Source organism: Tiliqua scincoides, chromosome 2 (genome assembly GCF_035046505.1).
Source record: "Tiliqua scincoides isolate rTilSci1 chromosome 2, rTilSci1.hap2, whole genome shotgun sequence".
NCBI classification, from domain to species: Eukaryota; Metazoa; Chordata; class Lepidosauria; order Squamata; family Scincidae; genus Tiliqua; species Tiliqua scincoides.
The window spans coordinates 257,217,043-257,238,788 of NC_089822.1; the positions used below are offsets into that span (position 1 = coordinate 257,217,043).

The window sequence follows — 21,746 nt, forward strand, 5'->3', positions numbered from 1 at the left end:
TCACCTGAATGATAACAGACATTCCATTGAGAACCAACTTACAGTGATTGGTTGGCAGGACTCCTGGGCCTCTTTAAGCGCTTAAGGACAGGCAGAAAACTCAGCATTTCCCTGGCACAGAGAGGCTGTTTGTTTGCTTAATGAATTTCTACCCTGCCTTTCTCTCAGCAAGGGCACTCAAAGTGGCTTACAAGAATAACATATGATAATAATAAAACAACAAAATATTAAAAATAAAACAGAAGCACTCAGTAGATAGCAGAACAATAAAAAAAATTACACTCAATTAAAATGCCAGTCCATCAAAGGCCAGCCTGAACACAAAGTTCTTAAGGTCCTGTCGAAAGATCTCCAAAGAGGGAGCAGCACTTAATTCCAAGGGGAGGGAATTCCACAGTTAATTCCAAGGGGAGGGAATTCCACAGTTGGGGCCACCACCAAGAAGGCCCTATTCCTTGCCTCCAGTTAAGCCATTTCTGCCCAACGTTGCATATATGCAACAGGTATCAAATGTGTACACCTGTGGGCCGGGCAGAAATGGGTTAAAAGGGTCCCCTCTGATGACCGCAGAGGAATTCTGAAGTTTCACCTGCTGAATTTCTGCCTGTCGTGCAGCTGCTAAAGGCACCGTCTCCCTGCCAGTTGTTGGCAACCTTCAGTCTCAAAAGACTCTGGTATCACGCTCTGAATGGTGGTTCTGGAACAGCGTCTAGTGTGGCTGAAAAGGCCAATTCGGGAGTGACAATCCCTTCCACACCGGGAGCAAGTGCAGTCTGTCCCTGCTCTGTCTCCCTGGCTATGGGCCTTCCTTCTTTGCCTCTTTGCCTCAGACTGTTGGCCAAGTGTCTCTTCAAACTGGGAAAGGCCATGCTGCACAGCCTGCCGCAATCCCAGGATGGAGGCATGGCACTGTTATCTGTTTCTGCTGGCAGATACAGTGCCATTATCTCTCTTTGTGGAGAAAGATGTTGGTATTTACGCAGCGAGCCCTAACTTGTCCTGTTACACAACTTCTGACTTCCTCATTCCCCAACTGAAGCCCAGACCGGATTGCGGGATGAGAGGTTAGCACTACTCAAGAATCGACCAGGTCTCTTGAAAACAACACAGGCTTGCTGCGTCTTGCTGCAACCCACCACAATGGCTGCCTGACTGGAATTCAACAGCTGATCTGTGTTCTGCATGAACAACACAATTCAAACAACCCATTAAGTCTCTCTCTCCCCACACCACCACACCCCACCCAGTATGACAATTCCCCCTAAAGGCTTCTGGTAACATAGCAGTGTCGTCTGGGAAAATAAATAATCATTGACAGAATCATTATTTTATTGTTATTTTTTAAAAGCAATAATTGTATTTATATGGGGTTGTTCTGATATCTGGGGCTTGGGACTCATTATGTAGAGCAGGGGTCTCTAAACTTTTTACCAGAGGGCCGTATCAAATGTCTGGCATGGTTTTGAGGGCCGAAAAAATATTTAAATATAAAATTTATATAAATAAATTAGAGATGGAACTTAGATGTGTGAATAAATGAATGAATGGGCTCAATCATTCAACCTCTGTGGCCCTTAGAACACCCTCCAGATGCAACCAGAGCATAGTTCCAATCATGTTTGGCAAAGTGGGCCAGGGGCTTTCAGGGGACAAGAGGCTGGCTGCGGGCCAGATAGAGGCTCACCGCGGGCCGCATCTGGCCCCCAGGCAGGGGTTTGGAGACCCCTGATGTAGAGTGTCACGTAATAAACCCGCATGAAAAAGGAACATTAAAGCCATTTTTGAAGGGGAGCACCGGGGAGAGAAGGGAAAAGAGACTCTAAATGTAATCCTTGGGAAACAAATACAACACCAGAAAAGCTTCAGGGTGGCTTTTAGTGGTATGAAAATATTTCTTCACTGTATGAGAAATTCACTGGCACAAAATGTGGTGATGGTCACTAACTTTGATCACATTTAAAGGGAATTACAAAAAGGGATTGTATCCAGGGAGGATGGGTTCTTTGTCATAAAGCTTACGTGAAGCCTAACTCACACTGTTACCCTGCACATGCCTGATCTCGTCTGATCTCGGAAGCTAAGCAGGGTCAGGCCTGGTTAGTACTTGGATGGGAGACCGCCTGGGAATACTGGGTGCTGTAGGCTTATACCATAGTCTTTCGAGACTGAAGGTTGCCAACCATTTATGTGAAGCCTCCAGAATCAGGAAAAGTATACCTCAATTGTGGACCTGGCCCCAGTGCCACCTTGGGGGCACAGGACTGCAAAATGCTGCCTGGCTGAAAAAGTCACTTCTGGTCCTTGTGGAAAACCGGAAGTGTTGTTTTCAGCATTTTGAAGGCCTCAGAAGGTCTTCTGGGTGCCAGGGAGACTATGGGCAGCCTTCCCAGCCCTTAAAAGTCCTTTGGCCACGAAAACGGGCCCAAAAATGGGAAAAAGAAGAAAAATAAGAAGAAAAAGTGGAGAGGAAAGGGTAGCAGAGGAAAGAGTTGTGGCGCTGCCCTCCTGCCCTCCTGTGGGGTGCCACCCAGGGCGTTTGCCCGCCCAATCCCCCCAGCTACGCCAGTGGAGTACCTGTGAATACACTGGGGAACAACGGTGGGAGAGGGCAGTTCATTTAAGCCCAATCCTAACAACTTTCCAGCTCTGACACAGCTGTGCCAACGGGGCACGTGCTGCATGCTGCAGTTGGGGAGCAGTCATGGAGGCCTCCTCAAGGTAAGGGAATGTTTGTTCCCTTACCTTGAAGCCTCATTGCGCTTGCCTCAGTGCTGAAAAGTTTGTTAGGATTGTGCCCTTAATGTCCTTTTGTGAGCTTCCCAAAGACATCTCTGTGAAAATCAAGACACTGGACTAGATGAACCCTTGGTTTGGTCCAAGAGGATGATACTTATGTAGAAGATATAACAGAGATGGCTATCTGGAGAGAGAAAATGTCCAACTGTGGTTCCTGCCTTTTTAAACTGGAGCTGCTTGTGTGCCTCTAGGGTTGCCACCCAGCCAGAATATTACTGGCTCAAACCATGATAAAATATATGAATAGAAGAAATAAATGCAAGCAAAGTAAAATACATTACATTAAATGTTTTGAACGTAAGGCCATTATTGCTGAGAGGGCGGCCTGGCTCCGTGGCAGATCTCATGCTTTGTATACAGAATACTCCAGGTTTGGTCTTTGGCATCATCAGCTGCTGAGTCTCACACAGTTCCTTGCCTGAGACCTTTGAGAGATGCTGTCAGGACTAGATAAGTTACGGAATTCAGCATAAGCGGGTTTCAGAAACATATTTGAAAGGGCTACATAAGAACTGCCTTGCTGGATCAGGTGAAGGGTTGATTTGTCTCATATAGTTGCCAACTTTTTACTGGCCTGGGCTCCTGTGCTTTTTTTTGGCAGCGATCTGATCCGTGGATTTTAGCAGGTAATAATATTTATCTCTATACCATGAAAATATCACCTGTTGATATCTGCAAGTCATGCTGCTCTTAAAAGCACAAGAGGAGGTCAGGAAGTGGGTTTTTTCTGCTTAGTTGACAACCTTGCTAGTCCAGCGTTTTGATTCTGCAGTAACTCAGGGGCCAGTTCGGGGTTTCCCAGATTACAAAAACCTACCAAACTAGAGAAACCCTTGTTATTTAAATAAATAAAAAAATAGGGAACAAGTGCTTCTTGCACAACGATACATCTGTTGCACTGACTCCAGGTCCTGAAAAGCAATCCTGTCTACACAGCTTTAGATCTCAAAAATATTGCATTCTTTATTGATACTGATCTCCTCCTCCCTGGACAAAGGGCACCACGAACCGCGATCTTGCGGTAGATTTGCATTGCAGAGTTTGAACTTGGGATATTCTTCATGCCAAGCACAGCCAATCCTAAAATCTGTGATTTACGTATTGGGGGAGGGATGGGCTGCATCTCAGTGGCAAAACACATGCTGGGGATACAGGAAGTCCCAGGCTTAGTATCTTGCAGTCCCAGCTGGTTCAGACCCTGCTGATCTACTCCTAGTTACTGAGTAGATGAAATGATATTGATATTGACCTCAGTGGTAAACTAATGGCTTGACTCAGTTTCAGTGGAGCTGGAGCATTGGTTAACTTAGCCCAGTGCCGCTTGTGCATCTTGACTGTCAGCAGCTCTCCCCTCAGACAAGGATCTTCCCAATCAGGGCCAGCTCATCCATTAGGCTGATTGAGACAGTCGCCTTAGGCAAGGGTTTGGCAGGAAATACCCACCTCCACCCACTCATCTCCACTGTTCCTCTTCCTTCTCCCATTCTCTGAAGTGGAAGAGGAAGTGTGGAGGAGAATGGCGGATTAGCCTAGCCTACCACTCTCCTCCTCCATCCACCTCTTCCTTTTTCAACCCAGGAAGTGGGGGGGGGGCAGAGGCTGATGCATCACCAGGTTAAGAGGGCAGCATTCGGCACATGGCTTCAGGAGATCTTGGGCCAGCCCTGTCTCCAGTCCTTCTACCCAAGATCCTCCTAGCTGAAGGCACCAGGAATTGAAGCTGTGTACATGCAAAGCGTGAACTCTGCCACTGAGCTAATAGCTCACCTTTTTCCCTACAGCATCGCTGGGGTGACTTTTAAAGCCTGATAAGCCCACAATAGGAACAAGCAGTGGCATAACTAATGATCGGTGACAAGCTCAAAATGATGCCCCAGAGGTGATTTCGCAGCCGGAAGTGATGTCCTGCCCAGGCTTTTTAAAAGTGAGAATCGGGGCTAAACCCGCCTCCTGACTCATGAGAGCTGATTTATTTCAACACCTTATTGGTTCCATACTGTTGACCGTGCGATGGACATTTTACTAGCCAAACAGGGAAAGGTTTGTTACCTTGCTAATTGGGTAAGAGGCACTTTTCAAGTGGGTGCTCCTCCTTTATTTAGCAGGGGGAGAGTAACTGGCCCTCCTCACCCCAGCAGTGTCTGTTCTAGTGGCTGTCTGCTGGTATTCTTTTGCATCTTTTTAGATTGTGAGCCCTTTTGGGACAGGGAGCCATTAGTTATTTGATTTTTCTCTGTAAACTGCTTTGTGAACTTTTGTTGAAAAGCGGTATATAAATACTGTTGTTGTTGTTGTTGTTGTTGTTATAATAATAATAATAATAATAATAATAATAATAATAATAATAATAATAATAATAATAATAATAATAATAATAATAATAATTTGTGTGATTATAAACAAACGATGTTGCTTCTAGATCAATCAGTCCACAAAAATAGAGCAAAATGTGCAAAGAATCAAAGTTCAAGTATTCCATGCTGTAGGTGAAGCTAAGTCATTAGGATTTGGGATTGATTGGTTAGCTGGCTGCCTGAAATGTCCTGCCTTAGATATATGCTTGGGTTAATAATGGGATTGGTAATAATTGGACTGTTGATTTGTGCTTTTTGCTACTAGTCTTTGTTGTCATAAGCCTTGTTCTCCCAGCCCCGCACAAATCTGCAATCAAGTACAGGTTAGTCATTATTTGATGCTGCATGCTAGAAACAAGCCAGAACATGAGACTTTAATATTGAAGGCTAGGAAAGGGGAAAGATTGAGAATGTTGTCAGAGGGGGGAATAATGTTGACGGGACAGACGCCATCTTGACCTCTAGATAAACTCCGTATGGCAACATTCTCAAGTCTGCCCAGGAACAAGCTCTGTGTGTGAAATATGCAAGCTAGCTGGAATCAAGGACTACAGAAAGCAGTCAGAACTGGCTAAGCTGGGACCAGTGCCAGTTAGAGGGTACTCGCTGAAATTATGTAGCAAATGGGCTGCAAAGCTATCTGAGCTATATAATGGAGCTGTATACACTGCTGAAACAGAGACACCTGCATTGCTTGGTCATGTTGTGAGAATGGATGATGGCTGGATCCCAAAGGATCTCCTCTATGGAGAACTCGTGCAGGGAAAGCGCCCTACAGGTAGACCACAGCTGCGATACAAGGACATCTGCAAGAGGGATCTGAAGGCCTTAGGATTTGGACGTCAACAGATGGGAAACCTTGGCTTCTGAGCGTCCTGCTTGGAGGCAGGTTGTGCAGCATGGCCTCTCTCAGTTTGAAGAGACACTTGGCCAACAGACCAAGGCGAAGAGGCAAAGAAGGAAGGCCTATAGCCATAGCCAGGGAGACAGAGCAGGGACAGACTACACTTGCTCCCAGTGTGGAAGGGACTGTCATTCCCGAATCGGCCTTTTCAGCCACACTAGACGCTGTTCCAGAACCACCATTCAGAGCGCATTTCCATAGTTTTTCGAGACTGAAGGTTGCCAACAATAATGGAGCTGCTTATGCTTTCTTATGAGTTCCTCACCCTGCAGGGAGGGGGAACTACCTTTGATCAAATAATACAGCTTTCCTTGCCAAATCCACCTTTCAACTCAACTTTCTTTATTTCCGCACATCACTTGTGAATGTAGGCTCAGAACTGGGGGGGCTTCCCTCTTTCTGCTACAGTGCTGTATCATAATAACATCTCATTAGCTCTCAGAACAATCAGTCTCATAGGTCAGTTCTGAGTTAAGGAAATTCACTCTGTTCCATAAGGCAGTTGTGTATTTGTTGTCTGGTTAACTTTTGATAGAATACAGATATTCCAGTGCAGTTTGTTTCATTGCATTCTGCATTAAATTACCTTCCCAATGATATATAACATGATGGTATTATTCATACATACCAAAGTTTTCACAACTTTGGCCACTAGTGTCACACTCATTTTGTTCCCCCCCCCCGTTGCCTGGTGCAACTGCTACCCCTGCACCCCTTTAGCTATGCCACTGGGAACAGGTATCAAGCTGCTTCTGTCCAGACATTCAGGCAGAAAGTGATCATGGGGATCTCTTTCTGCCACAGTGATGGAGAAGGCTTGAACCTGTTGAACTTCTGTGTCTGTTGTCTTGTGTGCTCCCTGGGCATTTGGTGGGCCACTGTGAGATACAGGAAGCTGGACTAGATGGGCGTTTGGCCTGATCCAGCAGGGCTCTTCTTATGTTCTTATGCCAGTAACATGATTCTTGCTTCCAGTGACTCATACAACCTGCTTTGCTGACAAGCTACGACAGTTCACTCCCACAGGACTTGGCAAGTCTCCTTCAAGTGGCAAATAAGTCTTGAGCAGTGATTAGCTGTGTCAGTTTTATGGCACCTCCTTACACAAAGGGAGTGTGCCTCTGAATACTAGGACAAACTGTCAGGGGAAGCTCTCCTTCATGCCCTGCCTGTGAACTCTCAGAGGCATCTAGATGGCCACAGTTAGGAAAAAGATCCTGAATTATTGGTCTGATCCATCAGTGCAATTCTCTTGTTCCTATGTAGGATTAGAAAATAAGGGAGGATAGTTCCCCCTCCCCAACAGCTATTAAGCAGGATAGCTAAGAATGAAACCCCCATATACAGTAGCATTGCACTTCTGAGTATCAGATGCTTATCTGGCAAAGCCACTCTTAACTGGGCATCAATTTATGTGTCCAAACTGCAGTGTTGACAGGGCTTCCTTTGAGTCAGTGGCTGGGCCCCAGAAACTGTTTGCAGTGCCAGAACTCTGGAGAAGTAAAGCAGAATGAGAGCGCCGAAGAGTGCCTCTCCCTCACCCATATTTATTTAAATGTTTTAGGAAACTGTTTCTCAAACTATGGGTCAGGACCCACTAATGGGTCCCAAGCCAATTTCAGGTGGGTTCCCATTCATTTTAATATTTTGTTTTTAATATAGTAGACTTGATGCTACCATGGTATGTGACTGCATTTGGGAAAATGTAACAGAACTACACTTTTAACAGCTATTATGTATATGCTTTTAACAATGACAATAAATGGGACACTCCTGGGTAAGTGTGGGTAGGATTGTAGTCTCGGATTGTTAAAAATGTTGCTGTTTGATGATGTCACATCCAGTTATCACATTACTTCCGGTGGGTCCTGACAGATTCTCATTCTAAAAAGTGGATCCCAGTGCTAAATGTGTGAGAACCACTGTTTTAGGGAGTTAAAATCCACTTTACCAAATACATCTCATTATGGCATACAATCTAAAAATATTGCCATGATTAAAAATCCCAAACACAGAGCAATCACATAAGATGGTGAAAATATAATTAAAACCTCAACTGATTTTTTTAAAAATTGCAAAAAGGAGCAGAAACCAGAAGCTACTTAATATTTTAAAAAATGCCTGATAGAGAACATAAGAACATAAGAACATAAGAACAGCCCCACTGGATCAGGCCATAGGCCCATCTAGTCCAGCTTCCTGTATCTCACAGCGGCCTACCAAATGCCCCAGGGAGCACACCAGATAACCAGAGCAGGACGGACTTTGCCTGACGCGAAAAGGATAGCAATGATATGGTTGGCAACCTTCAGTCTCGAAAGACTATGGTATAAGCCTACAGCCCCTGGTATTCCCAGGTGGTCTCCCATCCAAGTACTAACCAGGCCTGACCCTGCTTAGCTTCCAAGATCAGGCATCTGCAAGGTAGTGATAGGCAATATTTCTAATCAGAGGTGTATTGTTCTAAAGTTCTGGGGGACTAAAGTTAGGGGCCACCACTGAAAAGGCTGTTTCTTGGCTCACCACATCACTCATCTCCAGCTAAGAAAAGGGTCTATAAAAATCTTAGCTGCTGGGCAGATGGAATCAGGCAGCCTGCCAGGAAACCCCCCCCCCCCAAAATCTGGGATTAAGTGGCAGGAGTTCCAGGCAAAAGCGGATTACTTTCAGGGATGCTTGCACCTAGGATGAGCACCAGATTTCAGACACCCATAGCACACACCCTTACCAAATCCCGAATGGTACATTGGATGCTACTGCTGTCAGGGGTACTTGGGCTTTAGGGACTACACTGGCCGTCTGATGGGTGTGGGCTCCTGGCCAGTAGCCTAATCCAGCTAGCTTCCTGAGACACCCCAACCTGCAGTCCAGCATTAGGGAGGTGATTATCAGATTCAGGTCATGGTTCAGGATGTGGACTCACCTCCCTGCATTACAATCTCTGAGCATGAACTGGAGGTTGTCCATGACTTTGTGTACCTTGGCTCAACGATCTCCGACACTCATTCTCTCGATACCGAGCTAAACAAGCACATCGGTAAAGCAGCTACCACGTTTTCCAGACTCACAAAGAGAGTCTGGTCCAACAAGAAGCTGACGGAACATACCAAGATCCAGGTCTACAGAGCTTGCGTCCTGAGTACACTTCTGTACTGCAGCGAGTCATGGACTCTTCGCTCACAACAGGAGAGGAAACTGAGCGCTTTCCACATGCGCTGCCTCCGACGCATCCTCGGCATCACCTGGCAGGACAAAGTTCCAAACAACACAGTCCTGGAACGTGCTGGAATCCCTAGCATGTATTCACTGCTGAAACAGAGACGCCTGCGTTGGCTTGGTCATGTCGTGAGAATGGATGATGGCCGGATCCCAAAGGATCTCCTCTATGGAGAACTCGTGCAAGGAAAGCGCCCTACAGGTAGACCACAGCTGCGATACAAGGACATCTGCAAGAGGGATCTGAAGGCCTTAGGGATGGACCTCAACAAGTGGGAAACCCTGGCCTCTGAGCGGCCCGCTAGGAGGCAGGCTGTGCAGCATGGCCTTTCCCAGTTTGAAGAGACACTTTGCCAACAGTCTGAGGCTAAGAGGCAAAGAAGGAAGGCCCATAGCCAGGGAGACAGACCAGGGACAGACTGCACTTGCTCCCGGTGTGGAAGGGATTGTCACTCCCGGATTGGCCTTTTCAGCCACACTAGACGCTGTGCCAGAACCACCTTTCAGAGCGCGATACCATAGTCTTTCGAGACTGAAGGTTGCCAATACATCAGATTCAACTGGGGGGGGGGAGTCTTAACACAGGCCTGCTGTCACTTCCGCAGGGCTGCAGAAGAGGGAATCTTGGGGAATTCTTTTTTTCTCTACTCCAAATCACTGTACCTATGAGAAGGGATACTTAAGAACATAAGAACATAAGAACAGCCCCACTGGATCAGGCCATAGGCCCATCTAGTCCAGCTTCCTGTATCTCACAGCGGCCCACCAAATGCCCCAGGGAGCACACCAGATAACAAGAGACCTCATTCTGGTGCCCTCCCCTACATCTGGCATTCTGACTTAACCCATTTCTAAAATCAGGAGGTTGCGCATACACATCATGGCTTGTACCCCGTAATGGATTTTTCCTCCAGAAACTCGTCCAATCCCCTTTTAAAGGCGTCTAGGCTAGACGCCAGCACCACATCCTGTGGCAAGGAGTTCCACAGACCGACCACGCGCTGAGTAAAGAAATATTTTCTTTTGTCTGTCCTAACTCTCCCAACACTCAATTTTAGTGGATGTCCCCTGGTTCTGGTATTATGTGAGAGTGTAAAGAGCATCTCCCTATCCACTCTGTCCATCCCCTGCATAATTTTGTATGTCTCAATCATGTCCCCCCTCAGGCGTCTCTTTTCTAGGCTGAAGAGGCCCAAACGCCGTAGCTTTTCCTCATAAGGAAGGTGCCCCAGCCCAGTAATCATCTTAGTCGCTCTCTTTTGCACCTTTTCCATTTCCACTATGTCTTTTTTGAGATGCGGCGACCAGAACTGGACACAATACTCCAGGTGTGGCCTTACCATAGATTTGTACAACGGCATTATAATACTAGCCGTTTTGTTCTCAATACCCTTCCTAATGATCCCAAGCATAGAATTGGCCTTCTTCACTGCAGCCGCACATTGGGTCGACGCTTTCATCAACCTGTCCACCACCACCCCAAGATCTCTCTCCTGATCTGTCACAGACAGCTCAGAACCCATCAGCCTATATCTAAAGTTTTGATTTTTTGCCCCAATGTGCATGACTTTACACTTACTGACATTGAAGCGCATCTGCCATTTTGCTGCCCATTCTGCCAGTCTGGAGAGATCCTTCTGGAGCTCCTCACAATCACTTCTGGTCTTTACCACTCGGAAAAGTTTGGTGTCGTCTGCAAACTTTGCCACCTCACTGCTCACCCCTGTCTCCAGGTCATTTATGAAGAGGTTGAAAAGCACCGGTCCCAGGACAGATCCTTGGGGCACACCGCTTTTCACCTCTCTCCATTGTGAAAATTGCCCATTGACACCCACTCTCTGCCTCCTGGCCTCCAACCAGTTCTCAATCCACGAGAGGACCTGTCCTCTAATTCCCTGACTGTGGAGTTTTTTCAGTAGCCTTTGGTGAGGGACCGTGTCAAACGCCTTCTGAAAGTCCAGATATATAATGTCCACGGGTTCTCCCGCATCCACATGCCTGTTGACCTTTTCAAAGAATTCTATAAGGTTCGTGAGGCAAGACTTACCCTTACAGAAGCCATGCTGACTCTCCCTCAGCAAGGCCTGTTCGTCTATGTGTTTTGAGATCCTATCTTTGATGAGGCATTCCACCATCTTACCCGGTATGGATGTTAGGCTGACCGGCCTATAGTTTCCCGGGTCCCCCCTCTTTCCCTTTTTAAAAATAGGCGTGACATTTGCTATCCTCCAATCTTCTGGCACCGTGGCAGTTTGGAGGGACAAGTTGCATACCTTAGTCAAGAGATCTGCAACTTCATTCTTCAATTCCTTAATAACCCTTGGGTGGATGCCATCAGGGCCCGGTGACTTATTGATCTTTAATTTATCAATGAGGTCTGAAACATCTTCTCTTTTAACCTCTATCTGACTTTACTCCTCGGTTAGGAGGAGTTACTTGCTGACAGTCTCTTTCAAAGTAACAAGGCAGCATACTTGCTCTCACCAAACCCCATTGAATCAGGCCAAAGGGCCATCTAGCTCAGCTTCCTGGATCTCACAGCGGCCCACCAAATGCCCCAGGGAGCACACCAAACAACAAGAGACCGGCATCCCGGTGCCTCAATCATGCAAAATGACACCAGGGATGGATAGAGGGATGCTCTCTTTCCTGTAGAGCAGTGGTTCTCACACATTAAGCACCGGGACCCACTTTTTAGAATGAGAATCTGTCAGGACCCACCAGAAGTGACATCATGAGCAGGAAAATTTTTCACAATTTAAGGCTACAATCCTACCCACACTTACCCAGGGCCAGGAGTAAGTCCCATTTACTATCACTATGAAGAGAATATACATAGTAGCCGGTGAAGAGCCCAGAGCTGTAGCATTTCTCCAGATGCAGTCACATACCATGGTAGCATCAATTCTAATATACGAAAAATAAAATATTGAAATGAGTGGAGACCCACCTGATATCAGCTCGCAACCCACCTAGTGGGTCCCGACCCAGTTTGAGAAACACCGCTCTAGAGGGATGTTCTCTTTCCTCTCTCACACAACCCTGTCCTTGCCCTGGCTCGCCTCTGACCGCCACAAGCAGGCACAGACTTGTGGCTACGAGTTGCCACCTCTCCCCACAGCTACAAACGCTCTGCTTGCAACAGCTGCAGGGGAGGCAGTGGCGTAGCCAGAGGGGGGGAAAGCACTAAGCTAGGCTCCCTGCACAACTGAGTGCTTTGCAGCCCTCTAGCTGCGCCACTAATGGGAGGCAGGCATCCAACCGGTCCAGATGCTGACTGCCACGCCTGGGCCAGCTGCAGGCAGAGGGAGAAAGTAGCCCTCCAGCCCCAGCCCCAGCCCCAGCCCCAGGTGGCGTGGATGCAACCCTGGCGGAGCGTGACACCCACTGCGGCTGCACCACCAGGCTCTGGTGCGCGGCTCGTGAGCCAGCCCTCGTCCCTTGCACTAGTGCACGCCCCACGGCCGAGGGACAGGCGCTCCTGGCTCGGGCCACTCTCTCCGCCACTCCCTGCGAGGAGGGAGGGCGGCGCTCGGGCTCGGCTCTCTGCAGAGCGAGGAGGGCGACCCACTTCTCTCCCGGGCCAACTCCTGCAGGGCGATCGGAGGAAGGACACCCCGGGAGGCGGCGGCAGCAGCGGCCCCCGCGCCAGGGAAGGTGAGCGGCAGGCACCTCCATGCCAACCCTCCACCTCGATCTCCTTGTCCTTGCCTGGGGAGCTCTTCCCCTCTCCCTCTGCCTGACGGACTCTCTTTCTCTCCCCCCTGCTTTCTTCCACTTGCTCTCCCTCATCCAGGCAACTGAGGCTGCAATCCTATCCACACTTACCTGGGAGTAAGCCCCTTTGACGATCATGGAACTTACTCCTGAGTAGACATGCGTAGGATGGGGCTCTCAGGCTGCAGTCCCATCCACACTTACCTGGGTGTAAGCCCATTGACTATAATAGGACATACTTCTGAGTAGACATGGATAGACTTGGGCTCTGAAAGTCCTGTGATACTCTAAAACAGTGATTTTCAACCAGTGTGCCACAGCACATGGGTGTGTCATGAGTAGTCCACAGGTGTGGCTTGGGAGGGTTAATGTGAGCCCCCCCCCCCCCACACACACACACAGGCAGTATGCCTTGTCAAAAAATGATAGTTTGGGGGTGATGGGAACTCCCCACTTGCAGTGATAGTGTGTGTACCTTGACAATTTTAGCACCTGGTCAGTGTGCCATGAGATGTCGAAGGTTGAAAATCGCTACTCTAAAGACCGACAGACTTATGGTGACGACGAAACTGTCCATCTTTTCAGGTGCCACCAGATGTTTCTGCAGCAGGCGAGCATAGTTAACCCCCCCCCCATGAATGGTTCTGTGGGTCCCTGGTAGTGGCTTCCTCCCTCCCTCCTTCTCCATTGACCCCTCCCCATTTGTCTGACCTACCTCATATCTTCCTGCATTAACAGCTGACCATTTTACCTACTGACCATTTCACTCAGGAGGCTATTTCCTTCCAGACAAAGTGCTTGCCTGCCTGTCTAGCTTGGACTCTGGCCCCACAAGGATAGCTTCCAGCACCCCCTGCCACTAGCCTCCTTTCCCCTCCCCTACACCACCAACTAGGGTCTCCTGGCAGCTCTGCTCAGATTTCTCAGCCCCAAACCACTGACAGCCTTCCCTCCCGCCAGCCCAAGCCCTGTCCTCCTCAGCTGTAGATCTGCCCCTGTCCCAGCCAGTTTCGACTCAGCAGTTGCCAGTCCCTCCAAAAGGCCTCTTTGCTGGTTGTGTTTATTCTCTGGACGTTCTTCAGATGGACTCACGGGTGGCTTCAGAAAGCTGGCCCCTGGCTCTGGCGCCCATCCCTGGGTGGTAAGAGAGGGTAGGGGGAGTTTGGCAGTGGCAGGATGGCTTCCAGTGTGGATGCAGGAAAAAGACAGAGAGGACACACACACACACACACACACACACACACACACACACAGAGGCTTGTGGGGCAACAACCCAGCCCCTCCCTTTTCTCCGCACATAATTTACATCTCCACAGAGACATAAGCCAGAAACTCCATTTCTGACCTTTTGCTCTCCCTTGGGGTGCAAACACTATTTGGAGAGGAATTAACTCTGCTTTCCCCACCCCGTAGTCACAGCTTCACAGGCAGCCAACCGGTTGGTAAGGAAAACGAGTCCCAGAAAGGCACCAGCTGGTGTCGCAAGAGGCAAAAGCTGGGGACCTACAAAATGGGACAGCAATGCATCTAACCATTATCATAGATCACTGGAGCTAATAATGTGGAATGCCCTGAAAGGCCTGCTATTTTGCACACGCACCCCAAGGTGAAATTCGGGTATACTCAGGACCCTTTGCCTTCCAAATGTGCTGTGCGTGGCAAGCCGAAGGGTGCCACTGAAAGGAAACAGGTGCATGATGAAGAGGGGCTACAGAACAGATCTCTGCGGGGACTCGAGTACAGCTGTGCACCACTTAACTACAGGGATATGTTCTCCAATGCTTGTTATTATGCAGTTAGGTCATTAAGTGAACATTCAGCCCAATCTAGTGCCTTTGTTGTGTAGATACTCCCTGCCAGGCACTAACTGGTACACAGGCTACAGGAGACCGATTTCTTCTTCTATACATTGAGAGCCTCTTTGTTGTGTAAACACACTCTGCTGCAGGCTATGGGAGACCTGTCTGCTTCATTAAGAGCCTCTTTGTTGTGCTTTGACCACTGTCTTATAAGTGGTCCATCATTAAGCAGAGAGTTGTTAATCGGCTCACACCCGTAGTTGAGCTAAGCCTAGTACTACAAGGAAGAGCAACCTTTCCTGGTATTTGTGTGTATTTTATCTTCTCCAGTCCTCCCTGTTGCTGCCCTGCTTGCACCTTCACACCCAGCCACACCATTTCCAACCCCCCTGTCCTCCCCTTCCCACCTGAGGATGTGCAACAGAGCCAGGGACCAGCTTTCTGGAAGCAGAGCTCCATGTTCTCAAGCAGGGCTCCTGGGGCAAGTGCTGTACATCTGTGGTAGGCCACCTTCTTTGCATGCAGAAGATTCTCTTTTTACTCCCTTATGTCTCTGGGCAAGGGGACAACCATGGCCTGAAACAGCTGCTATTCAGCATAGCCAAGACTGAACCAGGTACACTATCCAGGTAGATGATAATGCACCTTCATATGTTCATCCTTTCTGGAAATTATAAGCCAAGGTGCACTAGAAAAACATTTTAAATGACACATTTCTAGTGCCCCTTAGGCCTTCTCTCCCCCATGGTTTTTTCTTTGGCGTCTCCCCTCTTTTTATTCCCAGGGGTCTCACTGAGATTCTCAGATGACTTGAACATCTGGCCTTCTGCATGTAAACCAAGTGAGAGCTAATGTGTTGTGGGAGACTGAAGGTTAGGCTTGGCTCAGGGAGGCTGGCATTTCACGGTGCTCACGAGGTGACCTTAGATCAGTCACTCACTCTCGCAGCCTCAGCTGCCCCAAAGGGTGTGAACTCTCTGCATCAAAGGAGGAACGAAATTGTAATTCATAAAATGTCATCTGTCACTGAACTCTGGCCTTTATCCATAAAAGAAAGGATTCTAGGAGGAAGTTGGTATGACTTGCTGTTGTCAGTCTTATACATATATATATACATCAACATATGCATCAGTATTGTCACTAGGAGGTTGTGGACCACACCGGGTGACGTGTAGGGGGGGGGCGTAACACCACTACTAGCCAACATTTTTAAAATCTTGGTATTTTTGAATCATTACCTTGCACATGCCTGATTTCAGAAGCTAAGCAGGGTCAGGCCTGGTTAGTAGTTGGATGGGAGACTGCCTGGGAATACCGGGTGCTGTAGGCTTATATCATAGTCTTTCGAGACTGAAGGTTGCCAACCATAACCATTTTGTTATATATCATTTGATGCATAATTTCATGCGGAATGCAGTGAAACAAACAGCATTGAAATACCTCAATTCTATCAAAAGTTATAGCCAAAAAGCCAGCGGGGCAATGGTGCATCACCACGGCCACTGCCTGAGAAGTTGCCCCACCCACTGCATGGGAGGAGGTCCATCATGGGGGGTGTCCCACTGGCCTTCTGCACCGGGTGATGCAAACCCTAGCAACGCCACTGACACACATACATACTCAGCACTGGTCTGCCTAGGGCAGTCTCCAGCCAATTTGATCTGGGCTGGCCCTAAAAGGCTGGCCCATTCATGAAGCCAACTGAGGTGGTTGCCACAGGTAGTGTCTTGGACATCCACCCACCCATTCATCTCCACTGCTCCTCCTCCCACTCTCTGGGTTGGGACAAGAAAAAGAGGTCGGAGAAGAAGAGAAATTGCGGAGGAGAGGAAAGTGGTTGACTAGAGCACAAAGCTCTAGTCTAGCCCATGACTCTTCTCCTTCTCCACAATTCCTCTTATGTTCCATCCCTCTCTTCCTTTTCAAATCCAGGGAGTAGAAAGAACAGAGACTGGCAAATTTCCATTTAAGTGGGGCAGCATTTGGCACGTGGCTTAGATGCCAGGTGGTCTAGGGCTGGCCCTGCCTCCTAATCCAGCCAATAGTAACTCTCCTCCCTTGCCCCCCACATCAGCAAAGTTCTCACCCAATAAACCTTCCAGAAAGAATGGGTGGTTATGTGGCAGGAAGGCAGCTCCATGACATTCAGTCTCTCCCTAGTTAACAGTAGTTCCCAATGCCTTTAACAAGATTATATGGGGGGGGGGCATTCCGAAGCCTAGCAGGCTGCAGCGGTGGTAGTAGAACATAGGGAAGGGGGCCATAGCTGAGTGACAGAACAACTGCTTTGCATGCTTGGGGTCTTGGGTCCAATCCCTGATATTTCAGGTAGGGCAGAGAAAAATCCCTGTCCAAAGCCTGGAGAGCTAGTCATTGTTGACAATACTAAACTGGTGGATCAAGTATTTGCAGTAGACTGTAATCTTATACCCACCATCCTGGGAGTAATCCCCACTGAATACAATGGAACTCACTTCTGAACAGACACACATAGGATTGTGTTTTGAAAGAGTCCTTATGGCATTGTTATTGGACAAGGAAGACCTGGGTTCAAATCCTAGTCAACCATGCAGTTCACTGAGTAACCTTGGGCCAGTCACAATCTTTCAGCCTTTCCTACCTCACAGGGTTGTTCTGAGTATAGAACGAGGAGGAAAACCCACGTAGGTCACTCTTGCTTCAGAGAAAGGGTGACGTATAGCAACTTCCTGTGTTTCCAGAATATATGCAGCTGGCTAGTACTGAGTCAGATCATCTTGCCCAATATTTTCTGCTCCATCTGCCGGAAGGATGCCACTTTTGATTGTTTACCTACGTTAAAAAAAAGTCCCTGCAAGTAACCAGTATATTAGGGCCTGTCTTTAACCTTTCTCCCCGAGGTACTAGCTTTCTCTTTGCAGGGTGGTTGTTTTTAATGCAGGGGAACTTTCAAAAGTGATGTCTCCCAACTATACTCTGTTCTGCACCTTTCAAATCTCTACTTCATTCATTAATGAGAGATGCCAGGGGCAGTGGCACAGGGACTCTTTTGCCCTCCCCCTCTTCCTCCACTGTCTAAGGATATGCAACATATGACATCATCAGGCTTTCCTGCAAGCATCGGCCAATGACTGGCTGGAAAATCTTTGTGCACAATGATGTCACTAGGCATTATGGGAGAGATGGGGGCAGCAATATGAGGCTGCTAATTTGGCAGCAGTTCATTGCCTTCATAATATTTAATTCTGCTCTTCATAACCCTTAAAGCAACTATCTGTAAAGGAGGTCTATTATTATTCTGTCGTTCTATATTGTACCCATATAACAGAGTAGTGGGACTGAGGTTAAAAAATAGTGGTCTATTAAAACTGCATTGCAAGTTCTTTAGTTTTGTTTTTTTTCATGTTTGGAAATATTTGAACTGGGGTTTCTTCTCCTGAAAAAGAAAAAGAGGAGGTTTGCTCACTATTTTCTGCCAGCTCACAGAGAGAGAGAGAGAGAGAGAGAGAGAGAGAGAGAGAGAGAGGTGTTTGGGGTTGAAATGCATGTAGGTAGATGAATGGCTGCCTTATGACCAGGAAATTAGGGATGGAACCTGCCAGGACTGGCCCATTCATGAGACCAACTGAGGCAGTCGTCTCAGGTAGCAGATTGATGGAGGCACCCACCTCTGTTTACCCACATGCCACCACTGTTGCCCCTCCTCCCACTCCCTGGACTGGAAAAGAAAGAGGAAGATGCTCTGTTCTGTCCCCCTCTTTCTTTTCCCATCCAAGGAGCAGGAGCAGCAGATGCTAGTGCATCAACCATTAAGGAGGGGGAAGCATCTGGCATGCCACTTAGAGTGCTGGGGGGTGTTGGGGTGCAGCAACAGGATTTGGATTGGGAAGGATCCCAGTTCAAATGGTTGCTTGGCCATGACACGTCCTCTCTAGACAGCCTTGGTCCCATCCCTCTTCCTCAGCCTAGCCTACCCCATAGACTAGAGCAGGGATGTCAAACTCATTTCATACAGAGGAACGAAGAGCATTCATGATGCCTGCTGAGGGCCGAAAGTGATGTCATTAGGCAGGAAGTGATGTCATTAAACAGTTCGTGACCAAAAATAAGCACTCTTTCTCACTTGGGAACTCATTAGCTACAAATGACAGAAGAGAAAATATGCATATCTTGATCATATTCAAGACATGGGAGAGCTCAATTTTCAAGTGGGCTGCCCTTTCAGCAGTAACACCTAAGCATGGCTCAGCAGCTGAGAGCCTGAGGGCCGGATCAAAAGCTTCCACGGGCCGCATCCGGTCCCCAGGCCTTATGTTTGACCCCTCTGGACTATAGGTTCCTAAACTGGGCATCACGATGAGTCTCCCATGGCATCACAAGCCATGGGCCGGCTGTGCTGCTTGGGAGCATGAGCACAGCAGGTGACAGAGCAGAGGGCCATGCGCGCTCTATTTGGGCTCACCACCCCCACCCGCTCTCTCTGGGCAAGTTTTACAGCAATTTTTAGGCTTTTTTTCCAGGCATGAACCTGAAAGTAAGTGCTGATGATGTCAGCATGTTGTGTCGCTTCATCATCAGCACACTTCTGGGTTCGATGATGTTGTATACTTGTCTTACACTCCCAGGGTTTTGGGTGCACAGAGTTCTTGATTCCTAGAGCCTCAAGAACCCCTGTTCGGTAGAACTGCCACCACCCTGTATGTGCCAGTGCCTCAGTCCAGGGACACTGAGACCCTCTAGGCTTAACTATATCCCTTGTAGGCACTGAGCACTTTCTTTACTTAAAGTCTCAGTCCTCAAGTTACTAGTCCACAATGAGAATTTGGTAGCTTGCTGAACGGCTAGGCAGGATTCTGAACCTTTGTCCCCAACAGACAATGAACCAACATGGTAAAAAGATTTTTACTTTATTAAGTACATAGGGTTACAAAAAGTTACAAAGGCAGCAAATGCTAGAGGCATAAAAACTTCTAGGAAACATATCAGCATAAAACAACAAAGCTAACTGGCTAACTCTATTATTCTCTAACTCTCACCTGGGTCAGCTTCTTTTGTAGATCCTCAGGTCAGTTACCTAAGAGACCACATTGTCCTGGCAGGGCAGGATGTGCACTCACCACCTATCTCACCCAGTGACAAAGACCAAAAGACCCTGTCCTGAGAAAGTGGGGCTGGATGCTAGCCCTCTCAGCTCTTCCCTCCCCCCTGGAGATCTGCAGCTGCATTCCATCCTTGATGGGCATCTTTCTGGCTGCCTAGGTGCTACATTATCATCTTCCATTGAGTTGTAAATTCCTAGCAGCTAGGAACTGCAAGCCACTTCTGTGTTACTGTTTTAGCTTGGTTCAGGCTTTACATGTTACTAGGTCAAAACTGTACATATTCAAGACAGATGACCAGCAGCTGCAGGAGCAGGGTGTTCCAGTTACCATCCCAGTAAGTTTGGGAAGAGTTGCCACAGACTATGAAGTAAGAAAAAGTACTGAGTACTCTGCAGAGCACTGGAGGCCAGGCTGATAATGGTAATAATGGCTAGATGGATGAATGGACAGACAAATACAATTCCTCTCAACATGCCTTTCCATCTTGGATGCCAAGCCTCGGCCAAATAATTTTTTAATGAGTTTCTCTCAAATATTTTCTGTCTTGGACGGACGCCTGGTTGGAGAGCATGAGAGTTTGCAGGCCAGGGCCATTGTATGAGTTAGTTGTGTGTGTGAGGATAGCTCGAGTAGTTCAGGTTGTTCCCGCTGATTGATCCGAGCTGCAGCCCTGGAATCCAAGACTGGCACATGAAGGTGAGAGTGTCTCTCAGCATGTGCAGAGTGCATTTAATTTCTCCCTTTCTTCCCTGTTTGTTTTGGTTTCGGGGCAGCAGCACTTTCCATTTTAGAAATGAATCACTATTTGGGGGTTTTCTCTGTCCTCCCCTTTCCCCCAACCCATCCCCAGGCTGCATTCCCAACTGCAAGAATATCTAAGGCTGCAATCCTAATCACACTTTCCTGAGAGTAAGCCCCATTGAACAAAATAGGATTTACTTCTGAGTAGACCTGGTTAGGATTGTGCCCTAAGATGGCTTCTACACTGTTTAGTCTGGAATTTCTCTCTCTCTCTCTCTCTCATCCAGATGATATTGTTGCCAGTCCATTGCATTTTTGGGGTTGTCTGTGTTGCTGTCCTGTTGTCATTTTTCAGACTCGATCAGTGTTTCGTGTGTGTGTGCGTGTGTGTGTGTGTGTGTGTGTGTGTGTGTGTGTTTAAAATTCAGTATTGCAATGCCAATCTGTCCAGTGTAACTGGCAAAGCAGGGCTACCCTTACAATACCCTCCAAGTTCATCCTTGGAGTTCTGTTCAAAGAAACCCCCACGGATACTGACAACTGCACATAATTGAATCCACAGTTTGGGGCCATCACCTGTGTTGAGGCAGTGGTCTGAGTCCCACAAAAACCAGAAGTTCACTTTTAAGGTCATCTAGCTGGCTTCTGAGGCCTTCTGAACTTGGAGAGGCCAGGTCTTAGACCACCTACAGGTCAACCAGTGGTGGGATTCAAATAAATTAACAACAGGTTCTATGTCCTGAGGAGCAATGAGCAACTCAGCTTCAATTGTCTGCCGCAAAGGAAGTACTCCTATACTGTACAGTACACACTTTCCTGGGAGTAAGTCCCATTGAACATAATGGGATTTACATCTGAGTAGACAGTCATAGGATTGCACTGTAACTTTAACCAAATTACTGTAACTTTAACCCAATGTCTAAATCCAAATTGCAAGGCTGCAATTGTCATACTTACAGGCCTCTGGCCACTAGTTTCCAAGGAGGATAAACATGCGGCTGAAATGCACACTTCAAATGGACATTTTTTCTTGAATTCTCAAGGCAGTTGTATAATGAGATCAGGAAGGCACCAAGAAGAGGAGGTGGGAACTGCCAGGGCTCCAGGTTACCAACCTCTGGAGACACCACAGCAGCAT

At 47.7% G+C, this 21,746-nt stretch overlaps 1 protein-coding gene and 1 pseudogene across 2 annotated transcripts in view; both read left to right on the top strand.

Moving 5' to 3' along the window:
• The first annotated feature begins 2,024 nt into the window (after positions 1-2,024).
• LOC136642480 (5S ribosomal RNA) lies at positions 2,025-2,145 on the top strand (annotated as a pseudogene).
• A 10,701-nt stretch (positions 2,146-12,846) lies between these two features.
• The window catches only part of LOC136640847 (regulator of G-protein signaling 2-like), a 28,910-nt gene continuing 20,010 nt past the window's right edge, over positions 12,847-21,746 (top strand). For both annotated transcript variants that reach the window (XM_066616206.1, XM_066616207.1), the window contains exon 1: positions 12,847-12,927. The gene's annotated coding sequence lies outside the window, so the exon portion shown is untranslated. The remainder of the gene's footprint in view (positions 12,928-21,746) is intronic.